Source organism: Magnolia sinica, chromosome 2 (genome assembly GCF_029962835.1).
Source record: "Magnolia sinica isolate HGM2019 chromosome 2, MsV1, whole genome shotgun sequence".
NCBI classification, from domain to species: domain Eukaryota; kingdom Viridiplantae; phylum Streptophyta; class Magnoliopsida; order Magnoliales; family Magnoliaceae; genus Magnolia; species Magnolia sinica.
Genome location: NC_080574.1, coordinates 52,875,428 through 52,889,591, shown reverse-complemented (window position 1 = coordinate 52,889,591; position 14,164 = coordinate 52,875,428). Strand labels below are relative to the sequence as shown.

Genomic DNA, 14,164 nt, shown 5'->3' with positions numbered 1-14,164 from the left:
AGTTTAGGTCTTTCCTAATTTATTGTAGAAATTTCCACTTTCTTTTAGGAATTCCTTCTTTTAGAAATTAATTTACTGCTATTTTTCCTTCTAAAGGATCGTTCTTCTCTTTTTAAAATCCAACTTATTTTGTTTTATTTTGCAGGTTTTAACTTAGGACTCCAATTTGGTAATTTCTTTCCAGCTCTCTCTTTCTTTCTAGATTTTTTTTTTTCCTTTCTTAGGATTAGGTTTTTAATTGATGGCTGCGAGTGTTTTCATGCCCAAGTGGGCCCGTGACAACACTCGACGTCTCTTGACTAAAGGAGGATTGGTTGAGGGGTTGACTATCCATCGCAGGACTAGACACCGCTCAAAATCCCCTGAGTTAACTGAAGTTATGGCTGAAGACCAACCTCCTCTACTCCCAACCCAAGATGAGAATGAGGTGCAACAGGCACCCCCGCCTCGTACTTTATGAGATTATCTACAACCGGCGGGAGTGAGTACGCCCTCATGCATGATTTTTCCTGAAAACACAGGACAAATGGACATCAAGCCAGGAGTTATCCAACTCCTTCCTAAATTCCATGGACTTGAATCAGAGAGTCCATATTTACATTTGAAAGAGTTCGATGAGATTATGGCTACATTATGTTTTCCTAATGTATCTGAGGATACAATTAGGCTGAAACTCTTTCCTTTTTCCTTAAAAGAGAAAGCTAAGACGTGGTTACATTCACTGCGTCCTAGATCCATTGGCACATGGAACGACATGCAGAGGGAATTCATAAAAAAAAATTCTTCCCACATCATAAAACGATTACCCTCAGAAAAGCAATCATGAACTTCGCCCAAAAGGAAGATGAAACATTCTTCCAATGTTGGGAAAGGTTCAAAGATTTGGTCAGTTCATGCCCACAACACGGATTTGAAACGTGGCGCATTACAAATTTTTTCTATGATGGACTGACATCTTCCATGCGCCAAATGGTCAAGACAATGTGTAATGGAGAGTTCATCAATAAAGATGTTGACGAGGTATGGGATTACCTCGATAGTCTCGCTGAAAAAACATAATCATGGGACTATTACCCAATGGCGAACACCATGTCTAGGCCGACTCAATTAAATGAGAAAGGTGGATTATATCTCTTGAAAGAAGAGGATGATCTCAAGTGTAAAGTGACTACGCTCATAAGGAAAGTTGAGGCCATGGAAGGAAAGAAGGATAAGGTTAATGAAATTGTGTGCGGCATCTGTGATTGCAACATTCATACAACTGAAAATTGTCCTACAATACCCGCCTTTCGAGGAGTATTGAATGAACAAGCTAATGCCGTAAACAACTATCAAAGACCTTTTACTGGACCTAACTCCAATACATACAATCCTGGTTGGAAAAATCATCCAAACTTTAGTTGGAGGAATGGACAAACGGCTACTCCTCCAGGTTTCTTCAATCAAAATCCAAATCAAGCGAAACCTCAAGAGGAACCGGTTCAAAATTCCATACAAGAGCTGGCTCAGGCAATGCGGGGAATTATAGATTTTATGCAAAAGATAGATTCTCGTATGACGGTTATAGAAAAGGGCATGCTTCCTGCACAACCTCTCCCCAATCCTAAACCGCAGTACGAGATTAATGATCCCAGTTCTTCAAATCAGATGGGGCACGCTAAATCCATCACCACTCTTAGGAGTGGAAAGATCATTGATAAAACTCTTCCGGTTAGGCCCGAAAAGCCCCAAGAACCAGAAGAGGACAACAATGATGGATCTAGTGATGCCCCGCAAAAATTAGAACCGGAACTTCTAGAGAAGCCAGTCGCTCCATTCCCCCAACGGTTGGTTTCACCAAAACCTCTCTCTAACTCTCAGGATATTCTAGAGGTGTTGAAACAAGTGAAAGTCAACATTCCTCTACTTGATGTCGTTAAACAGATACCTTCATATGCCAAATTCCTGAAAGACTTATGCACGACCAAACGACGGAAAATTATTCAAAAGAAAATCTTCTTGACTGAGAAAGTGAGTGCCATCCTGAAGCAAGACGTGCCGCAGAAATTCAAGGATCCCGGTAGCCCAACCATATCATGTGTAATCGGGAACCATCGAATTGATCACGCACTTCTTGACTTAGGAGCGAGCGTCAATCTGATTCCCTACTCGGTATACAAACAGTTAGGTTTGGGTGAATTAAAACCCACCCTAACCACACTACAACTTGCTGATCGCTCTGTTCGTGTACCAAGAGGGATAATTGAGGATGTGTTAGTCCAGGTCGATAGATTTTACTATCCTGTAGATTTTATCATCCTGGACACCGAACCCATCAATAACATGAGCACTCAGATTCCCGTCATTCTTGGTCGCCCATTCCTTGCCACGTTAAATGCAATTATCAATTGCAGGAATGGTGTCATGACTATGTCTTTTGGAAATTTGACATTGGAGTCAAACATTTTTTTCAATAACGTCAGATTCTCTTTGTATGATGACGATTTCCACGACATTAACATGATTGACTCTTTCGTGGAAGATACGACACCTCTGACCTTATCCTCCGACCATCTAGAGACGTGCCTGGCCCACTCCCATGAGTTTGATGATGACATGATTAGGGAGACGTGCGCCTTGCTTGATACTGCACCAGTACTTGAAGTTAACCGGTGGAGGCCACAATTTGAAGAATTACCACAAACCGATGTAGTGCCTCTACCGTTTAACCTCAAGCCGCCGAAGCTTGACCTAAAACCTTTGCCCTCTGATTTGAAATATGCCTATTTAGGTCAAGATGAGACATACCCGGTGGTGATCTCTGCCCACCTGGAGAAAGAACAGGAGAGTATGCTCATATCTACTCTCATTGAGCATAAAGGAACCCTGGGATGGACAATAGCGGACCTCAAGGGAATCGATCCCTCGATTTGTACTCACCGCATATATCTTGAGGATAATGCAAAAACCGCTCGGCAACCACAACGTAGACTAAATCCAAACATGAAGGAAGTGGTTAAAGCCGAGGTTCTTAAACTATTGGACGTGGGTATCATATACCCTATATCTGATAGTCAATGGGTGAGTCCAACTCAAGTGGTCCCTAAGAAGTCCGGAATCACCATCGTAGCCAATGCTAATAATGAACTCGTGCCAACTAGAGTCACTACTGGTTGGAGAATGTGTATTGACTACAGGAAGTTGAATACCGTCACGAGGAAAGACCACTTTCCTTTACCATTCATTGATCAGATCCTGAAAAGGTTAGCTGGTCATTCCTATTACAGTTTCCTTGACGGGTATTCGGGCTACAACCAGATAGAGATAGCCCCTGAAGACCAGGAAAAGACCACATTTACATGTCCCTACGGCACCTTTGCCTATCGAAGGATGCCATTCGGACTATGTAATGCCCCTACCACTTTTCAGCGATGTATGCTTAGTATCTTTTCTGATATGGTAGGGCAATATCTAGAGGTCTTCATGGACGATTTCTCTGTTTACGGTCCATCTTTCAGTAAGTGCTTGGAAAGTCTTAAATGTGTGCTGAAAAGATGTGAAGAGAAGAACTTGGTACTTAATTGGGAGAAGTGCCATTTCATAGTTCAGAAGGGAATTGTCCTTGGGCATATCATCTCGTCCAAGGGAATCGAGGTAGATAAGGCAAAAATCGATCTTATCTCTAACCTACCTCCACCCAAGAACATCAGAGACGTGCGATCCTTCTTAGGACACGCAGGATTTTACAGGCGATTCATAAAGGACTTTAGTCTCCTCTCTCGTCCTTTATGCACTCTTCTTCAAAAGGATGCTCCGTACGAGTGGACTGAGCAATGCCAGGAAGCTTTCACCAAGCTTAAGGGCACGTTAACCACTGCACCTATCATGCAACCACCCGATTGGAGCCTTCCTTTTGAGCTTATGTGCGACGCTTCTGATTATGCTCTTGGAGCGGTCCTAGGCCAGAGAAAAGATAAGAGGCCCTACGTCATTCATTACGCAAGTAGAACTTTAAATTCTACCCAGGTGAACTACTCGACTATGGAAAAGGAACTCTTAGCTGTAGTGTTCGCTTTGGACAAATTTAGGTCCTACTTGATCGGATCCAAGATCATTATTTACACAGATCATGTGGCACTTAAGTATCTTCTTTCTAAGAATGATTCTAAGCCCCGTTTGATACGATGGATCCTTCTACTCCAAAAATTTGATTTGGAAATTAAAGATAAAAAGGGAGTAGAGAACGTAGTGGCCGATCACCTTTCTCGCCTTAATACCTCTGATTCTCCTAAGACGACCCATATCAACGATATGTTCCCTGATGAACAACTGTTTAGAGTCTCCAATTCACCTTGGTTTGCTAATGTTGCTAATTATCTTGCTACAGGTGCCATACCAACACAATGGACTGCGCAAGATGAGAAGAAATTCTTCACCGAGGTGCGCAACTTCTTCTGGGATGATCCTTATTTATTTAAATATTGCCCAGACCAAATCCTAAGGAGATGTGTACCAGACGATGAGCATCAGAGCGTCATCTCCTTCTGTCACTCACAGGCCTGTGGTGGTCACTTTTCTGCTAAAAAGACCACGGCCAAGATTCTGCAGTGTGGCTTTTACTGGCCCACTATGTTTAGGGACACTCATGAGTTTTGCAAAGCTTGCGAGCGTTGTCAGAAATTGGGAGCATTGTCCCGACGGAATATGATGCCTTTGAATCCCATCCTAATCATTGAAGCATTTGATTGCTGGGGCATCGATTTCATGGGACCATTCCCCCAATCGTTTGGAAATCTGTATATTTTGCTCGCCGTGGATTATGTCACAAAATGGGTCGAAGCGATTCCGTGTCGAAAGAATGACTATCGCACGGTCATTAAATTCCTAAAAGAAAACATCCTTTCTCGATTCGGAACGCCTCGAGCCATCATCAGTGATGGGGGCTCACACTTTTGTAATAGACCATTCGAGAGCTTAATGAAGAAATACGGTATCTCTCATAAGGTGAGCACCCCATACCATCCTCAGACAAGTGGACAAGCTGAGATTTCCAATAGGGAGATCAAACACATTTTGGAGAAAACGGTTAACTCAGATCGTAAGGATTGGTTAATCCGATTGACCGATGCCTTATGGGCATACCGTACTGCCTTTAAAACCCCTATTGGAATGTCTCCCTTTAGACTTGTCTATGGGAAAGCTTGTCACTTGCCTGTGGAGCTGGAACATAAAGCGTACTGGGCGATCAAAAATCTTAATTTCAATCTGGACAACGCTGGCTCGCTACGAAAACTTCAATTGAATGAACTTGAAGAAATTCGGAATGATGCGTACGATAATTCGAGAATTTACAAGGACAAGATGAAAGCATTTCATGACCAACACATTTTGCGAAAATCATTCACGCCTGGTCAGAAGGTCCTTTTGTACAATTCTCGATTACATCTCTTTCCGGGTAAGCTTCGATCTCGTTGGACCGGCCCTTACATTGTTGTCACTGTTTTTCCGCATGGGGCCGTTGAGATAAGAGATCCCGACAATGGCAAGGAGTTTAAAGTCAATGGACATCGATTGAAACCATTTGTCGAGAAATTTGATTCAGAGGACATGACCATGCCTCTGACTGATCCTGTTTACCATGATTGATCTCCTAGTCTGATGGAGGTATAGGTAGGTTTCCTGTTTTCATAAGGACTAGGGTAGTTGTCTTATTTGTCTGGCTGAAGACGGTAAACTTAGCGCTCCTGGGAGGCAACCCAGCTCTTCATTTCATTTCATTTTTATCATTAGTTAGTTCAATGTTTGTGGGTAACATTACTGCAAACCCTCACGAGACTACAACTCGTCCACTAGGGGCAACCTAGGGGTTTAAAGGCTTGTTGCATATGCTAAATGCAATCGAGAGCACCTGCGAAAGTGGTATAGGTAGGATTTTGTCTTTACTTTTGTTGGTTTCTCTCTTGTACTGACCCCCTTTTACATAAATAGCTATGGAAAGCCTCTTGATTCTTTCAGGTATTATCTTCCCATCACTTCTCATTTACTTATTTTGTCCCATGTGCATTGCATGTTTATTTCTTTTACGTTGAGGACAATGTAGATTTTTAGTTGGGGGTGGGAGATTAGGTTTCCTAATCAGTGTTTCTTGGTCTTGAGCAAAAGTTGTGAAATTTTTTTTAATTTTTCAGGCTTTCTGACGAATTCGAAGTGATTTTGACGGCCATCTAGGGCACTTAGAATTTCAAGATGCATAATGTTGGTACTTTATGACTCTTGGATTCAGTTATCTATTAAATTTCACAGCTAAGATTGAATTGTTAATCCATTACTAGAATTTGCAAACATTGATTGAGACATGAATTCGCAAGGCACATCTCGCGTGCATATTAAGGTTTCAGTTCGATATTAAAGGATTGACTTGGTAATCACTAAACATGAAAGGAACCAACTTGGAAAATTGAATGGATTGGGCGAACAGTCTTTACCATAGGTTTGCTCCCTATAGGTGAGGATTCGATTCCCCATGGATGATATTTGAAAAAGAGTTGGGTGTACAGTCTTTACCTTAGGTTTGCTCCCTATAGGTGAGGATTTGATCCCTCTTCTTGGTGTTACTTCTAATGAAAAAGTCGAAAATTAAAAGAATAAAAAGATAATGTGTGAGGCAAATTCTGGTTATCGTGAATTCTCTTATTGGTTACCAATGATAACCTTAAATAGAGAAGTGAATTTTAATGTTGATAATTCGAGATTAGACTATGCATCCATAGAATTTAATGTTTAGAATTGTTCTAATAGATGGATTAATATTTGAGCTCGATTATGAGGTTTACCGTGAGCTTGATTTCAGGAGAAAGTAAGGCCAACATTCATGAATCTTAGAATTCGAGTATCTGAATTGTTTTTCATAAATCTCTTGAGTTTGTAGAAATTATCCTGTAATTCTCAATTTATTTTTCGCATACCTTGCTAGGGACTAGCAAGATGCTGGTTGGGGGTTGTGTTGAGGGTCAAATACTGCATATTAGACCCCAATTATTTCCTGGATTTACAAGCATGATGCCGGTTAATGACCTGATTTAATCGTATTTGTGATGCAGAGTATATTTACGAGCATGGGCTGGAAAGGATGTTAAAAGCATGGATTTAAAGCTCAGGCATTACCAAGGGCAAGGGACGGACTCCAGGGGACAAAGATCGAAGAAATTACACTCCAGGGGTCTGAGAAAATTGAGAAACTGAAGCTCAAGTGGCCTGAAAGTCAGCCAGATTGCAAGATCACAAAGTTTCCACCATCCGCTTGCTTCGAAACTTCATACATGGCCTGAGGACCATAAATTAACCGTACACGTCGAAAATCAGCCATTGGATCTTTTTGGAAATGTCCCAACGGACAGATCAGCCCACAACTTATCAATCTGGGGCCCGCCTGATATCTTGAAATACTTCAATTTTGGTGTCAACCATTTAAATCATATGGCAACCAGGTTGGACGGAGCTGATCTCTCATATACATCAGCATGGGACCCACATGTGCATTGCACATGTACAGCGTGGGTGCACCAGGCGTGCACGGAAACTCCAGGACGGACAAACCGTCCTGGACTCGAACTCTCTCATAAACAGCAACAGCGCGTCCCTCTGTTATGCAGACGGTCGGATTGCGGAAGTTGGTGGGCCACCACCGTGCATCAAATGATCAATCCGGACCGTCCATCAGAAGCCCTTGCCCCATATCATCCTCGCCTAGATGGCGGAATTTCAAGAAACATCGGAAGCCGGCTGTTGATCGTCCAAACGGCAAACGGACGGGGGAATGAAATCGTTCATGGCCACGAATAAGCTAATCCAAAAATGGTCATGTCCGACCGATTTTTCGTGAATAAGCTAATGGACGAGTTGGATTTCTCAAATAACTATGATCAGGGGCCCCACCAGCCGAACAGCGCAGGTACGTTACGCGTCCTGTTTACGCAGTCCGGAGGAATCCGGAAATTCCGGACAGCTATGGCCCATCATCCTTGATCGGATGAACGATCTGGACCGTCCATGGTGTCCGGAGGGGGGACGAGACCCTCGCCAAGGTCGCCGTTTGGCCCTACGTGCATGGTTGCATGTGCAAACAAAACAACAACCATGTTGTTTTCTCGGCTGCGAAACGTCTCTGCTGTGCGTAGAGGGAGTTTCCGCAGCTGGCTCGTCTGCGGACTCTAGCTCTCCACCGCCCCTGGATGTATAAAGGAGAGGTGAGCGGGACCAGAGAAAGGAGGAAAAAAGCTTGGGACAGGAGCAGTGGCTGAAACGTGAAGTGTTGGACGGCTGCACGGGAACAGAGGGAGAGAGCTTGGCTTTTGGCTGGAGACGGTTGGGTTTGAGAGAAGAAACAGAGAAGACAAGAAAGGAGGACGTGAAGTTTTTTAAGCTGGGTTTTTTCCCTTTCCCTCTGGTTCTTTTCTTTCTCTTTTTTCTCTATTATCACTTGCTTTGTTCAGCCCATTCATGTCTGGCTGAACCTCTTAGCTAGGGCTAAGAGGTGAAGCCTGTAGCGTGATGGGAGATTGTTCTTATGCCTTTAATTCATAAACTGAATTTGATTTAGTTAATTATTAAAGGAATATTTTTTAGTCTTTAATGGTCTGTTGTGACTGAAATTACAATGGGTTTGCAATGGCTTTGAGTATTTCTTTCCCCTTTTTATGTTTATGAAGTCAGGAAGCCCTGTGTTCATCATTGTCTCATGGGCATGGTAGGATGACAGTACCCTTCCCGATCTTCATATATTGTTGGTTGATTGGTAATTAGTTTAATTCTGTTGTTTACTTTGTCTCCTGGGCATGGTTTGGTGATGGAATCCATTCTAATTCATATACCTTTCATCTCTTTAAAATTATATCAGAAGAAGTTCAGTTTAATTTTCATGATTTTTGAAGCAGGCATAAGATCTCCCCGATCTCTACAAGTGGATCCTCTGAATCCCTAGTTTCCTTCCTCTGAATTCCTTAAAGTTTTAGATAATTATTCCACAATTATTCCTTGAATTCTATTTGGTTTAGATCACATCTTAGCCTAGTTCTAGTTCTACTTGGTTTCAGATAACGTACAGGTATCAGTCCCTGTGGATTCGACCTCGATTTTAAGGCTTGATCCCAAAGATGAAGCATATCCAATGCTCAAATGGACCACACCATAGGAAACAATGTGAATTCAACATGCCTACCATTGAAAAATCATTAGGGGCCACAAAAGTTTTGGATCCATGTCGTTTTCGTATTTTACCTTCATCCATCTCCGTGTGATCTTATGAACAACTTGGATGACAAATAAACACCATTGTGGGCCATGGCGCCTAGGAAGGTTTCAACTGGTAGGAATCATTGTTCCCACTGCCTTGGCGGTGTGGTCCACCCTAGCTTTGGATCTACCTCATTTTTGGGTTCACTACCTAAAATGATCTCGCTAATTGGATGGACCATGTGGATATAACACATACATCATGGTGGGGTCCACGGAACTTGGTGACTTCCACACGCCATTGATGTTCGCACCCGCATACCACGCTAAAAGGAAGCAGATTGCGTACCGAGTAACTCAGTGAGCTAAGTGTACTGAGTAAACTATGTGGGGTCTACCGTGATTTATGTATTTTATCAACTCCGTCCATCCATTTTAAAAGATAATTTTAGGAATTGAGCCTAAATTGAAGTATATCCAAACCTCAAGGGAAGAACACACAAAGCAGCGGGAAATTAATATATACCATTGAAAACTTACTGGGACTATAAAAATTTTGGATCAAGCTGATACCTGTGCTTTCCTTTCATCCAATTCTGTATAACCATATCAACATGTTTCAATATTCGGGCCAAAGGGCCCAAGAAAGGTTTCAACGGTGGAAGTCATTATTCCAACTGTTTCCTATGGTATGGTCTACTTGATCTTTGGGTATGCTTAAATTTTGGTCTCAACCCCTAAAATAATATGGAAAAACGGATGGACGGCGTGGATAGACTAGATACATTCACGGTGGGCCTAACAGAGTTTACTCAGTACGATAAGAGCGTACTTACGCACCCGTAAAAACCGACGCGGATTATATACTGACCAGTTGAGTAGCGAGACTCGCTACACGTCACCAAGTTCTGTGGACCCCACTATGATGTACGTGTTGTATCCACAACGTTCATTCATTTGGAGACATTATTTTAAGGCATTACGCAGAGAACGAGGCAGATCCAAAGCTTTAGTGGACCCCACCACAGAAAACAGCGGGAAGATTGATGTACACCGTTGAAACATTCCTAAGGCCCACCATGATGTTTTATCGAAATCCAACCTGTTCAAAAGTTAACAAAGAGATTAAAGAAGGGAAAACACAAATATCAGCTTAATCGAAAACTTTTGTGGCCTTTAGAAGTTTTTAATGGTGGTGTCTCTCCCCCCACTGTTTTCGGTGGTGGGGTCCACTGGAGCTTTGGATGTGACTCATTCTCTGGGTCTCATGCTAAAATGATCTCTCCAGATGGATGGACGGCGTGAATACAAAACATACATCATGGTAGGGCCCACAGCACTTGGTGGCGTCACTTCAATAGCAGTCTCGCTACTCGACCTGTCAGTAGCCAATCCGCGCCCGTAAAAACCCGTCGTGAGGCCCTTTTCGAAACGGAAGAGGGTTTCAGAAGGGAACCATTGAAACCCTAAATTTTCGAAAGAAAGTCTCTCCAAATCCTTAATCTTCAGCAGATTCTTCGCTGAAATCATCTATAGGTTTGAAATTTTTGAGTATTCGAAGAAAAAAAGTGGAAAGTAGAGATTGGATGGCACTTACGGCACACCGATCAATCAATTGGCCTACGGCAATTTCCGTTCACCGATCCTCTTCTATGATGGGCCCTTCTCTTCTACAGGTATGGAAATCCGCAAGTTTCCCCATTTTTTTTTTCTTTTTTGGGGGATATTTTGCGTATTTACGCAACGCCAATGTTATCGGGTCCTTTTATCGTTGAAAATGGGTTGTTTGCTACAGTTATCCCGCGATTTCTCGCTGACAACTGGACTTTTCGCAAAAAATCGATAAAATCACCGAAAAATCAGCAATATTAGGAAGAGAAACAAAAAAAGGGAGTTTCGGTGTCGGAACTCCAACGATACCAAAATTATTGGCAATAATTCGATAATATTGCCGATAATTTAAACACTGCCTTTGATAAGGCTCTTCGACTAGTGGAAAGTGATGATAGGTAGACGATGAGCTTTCTTTATGAAACTATGGATAGAGCAAAGTTGTCAATTAAACGTGATTGTAAACACTACAAAGATATTGGAAGCTCATAAATATGAGCTGGAATAAACAACTTCACCATGATCTCCACGTGACAGGTAAACATAAGTTACAGTGATTAAATTTAGTTATTCTTTTTCCTTGGTTCAGTTCTTTATGTAGTATTGATAATTTGATATATTCTATTGTTCTTTCTTTTAATCAACTTAGTCTTCTTTTTAAACGCACAATTTCGATATGCGACTCCATATAAAGAAGCTGATGTGATTACTATTGGTTTGAAGAACGTCATAAAAAGGTTGGAGCCAGACGTTAACAGACAGGTTGATGCTATTAATGAAGTAAATTAACGATTATTTACATATGTAGATTGTATAGTATAGAGTTTGAGACTTGTGGTACTTATTATTAGCTACTTTTTCACAGGTAGAGATGTATGAACTGACAATGGGCAGCTTTGGAGATCCACTTGCATGAGCTGCAACACAGAACCAATCCAAGTACGTATATAAAGTATAAAGTATGTTTTTACAAATTTAATAAACTAAATAATTGATATATGATGTATTTCTTTGTTATCTATGCAGCTCAATGGTGAGTCAATTATGGAGAAAGTGCACTTATGCTATGGAGCACTCTTGCCCACATCTACACTACCACATCTACACTAAGTAGTGAAATCGATTGAAGGAGTTAAAAGGTGCAAAGAAATGTGTTTATTCACTACAATGTGAGGTTGTGTTCGAAAAATATGAAGTAATCAAAAGGGCAAGCTAACAACCAAGTGCAATATTGCCCAATAAATTTGGACTATATTTTTGCTGAGGACAATCATTTTCTTCCATGGCTTGAACAAAGGGAGAAAGATAAAGAAGCAATCGAAAGCGAGGAACTTGAATATCTAGAACTTGAATATCCAGAACTCGTTGTAGAAACTGCTCAAAGCCATCCTCCAGAGCCAATTATTGAAGAAGATGACGAAGGTGAACGTAGTAGTAGTGCGACTCATACTGATAGTCATAGCAGTGCCAATAATGGTGGTGGTGGTGATAATGCACTTATTGCTCATGTTGCTTAGCACACCATACAACCGTCTACAGATCGTGAGACTGATGAGCACCGATGTGATACACGGTTGGATTTATGAGTCTACTGAGTCACAATACAGCCAGCCAGGGGGAGAAGCACTATGGAGATGCTGGCACCAGTGGCACTTGTGGAGCATTGGGACATTAGGAGGCTTATGGATATTATCATATAATTACGGATACACAGAGCCTGTTGCACCACTTTTGTGTTGGAGTATCCTGAGGAAGACAGATCCTGACTAGGAACCGACTCTGATTACGAGTGAAGATATCCACCAGTGCTAGACGAATAGCCATATTGTTGATCGGCAGTATGGATATGGATATCCAGATCCAAATCCAGGTTATTCGTCATCGGTATCACAATCTCAACAATATGAGCAACAGTATGGCTATTCATCTAGCGCTAGTGGATATCTTCACTCGGAATCAGAGTCGGTTCCTAGTCAGGATCGGTCTTCCTTAGGTTTTGTTAACCTACTCTTTCCATCTAGCTCTGGTTATTATGGATATGCAACAGCAACACCTGTTGCACAGCCACAGGCGCAATCGGATAATTACGAGGATGTGGAGGTCGACCAAAACCGGCTAGATTTTCAGTTTGATGGTAAGGTGCTTGGTGAGTTTTTATTAAAACTTAAAGAGTAGTGTTTTTTAGAGATTACTCACATGTAAGGAATTACTAAGTACTTCTACACTTGCATTGTTACATACACAGTCACTAGACTAGCTAGTAGTGACACTGCTTGGATACTTAATAGTTAATACTTAATACTAAATAGTCCAATAGTCGATAATATATAATCATATTAGACTATTAGCAATATATGATATCAATTTATGACATGTATCAACAATTTATATATAAAATAAAATAAATAAAATAAAATAAAATAAATCAACACCAGAACTTACAATAGGTCAACCGCCAGGACAGTATTCTTACTAAAGAATGGTCCGATACACAGTTTATATATATATATATATATATATATATATATCAACACCAGAACTTACAATAGGTCAACCGCCAGGACAGTATTCTTACTAAAGAATGGTCCAATACACCATTGTGTGTGTGTGTTCATATTTTTTTGACCGATGCAGGCCGATACAATCCCGATTCCGATACGCAACACTGTATCGTATCATTTTTCTACGGGTGGCGACCGATGCCGTCATTCATAACCATGGTCCTATTATGTTCATTTTATACAGTGATATTACTGCTCTCATCATATGACATGGCACAATGTGACTTTTTCAAGAAAGATCAAGCTACACAAACCAAAACTCAAGACCCAAGCATGTGGTAAAGAGGAGACAACATAGTTTCTGCAGGAACTCCTACCCTAGGATTATGATATCTTCAGCAAAACATGGGGGGAGATCTATCCTGGCTAGTGGATGGGAATGGCTTAAAGCACGCATTCAAATATAAAGTTTAACCAATCACAAGAATTGTTGGGCACGACCAAATTAGCCTTGGGAAAAACTACTTTTTATGAATGCCTCCATGAGGATGAAATTATGTTTGGGGTTGTCAGTTTAAATGCTCACGAGAACTATTTTCTGCAATCTCTTTCAAATGTGCCTCTTGTGAAAACATAATTTTTTTAGAACATAATAAAATGTTAAAAATAAAAATAAAAAATTTAATAGCAGAACATAATACAAGGTTCAGTATCATTGATAAGAAATGACAAGAGCTGCATCACAGTTCTAGGAGATTCTACTCTGTAATTTCTCAGATTGAACTACTTTTAAGTGGGTCCAGTTCCATGGCTCAGTGGTGGATAGGCTACGTTTCAACACT

At 41.2% G+C, this 14,164-nt stretch overlaps 1 protein-coding gene and 1 non-coding gene across 2 annotated transcripts in view; both read right to left on the bottom strand.

The window, feature by feature from the left end:
* LOC131237103 (enoyl-CoA hydratase 2, peroxisomal) overlaps positions 1-14,164 on the bottom strand; it is a 79,529-nt gene that overhangs the window by 15,030 nt on the left and 50,335 nt on the right. The gene's annotated exons all lie outside the window — the stretch shown is intronic.
* LOC131238144 (small nucleolar RNA R71) lies at positions 805-911 on the bottom strand. Its single transcript, XR_009167556.1, has one exon. It is a non-coding gene; the product is annotated as a small nucleolar RNA R71 (small nucleolar RNA).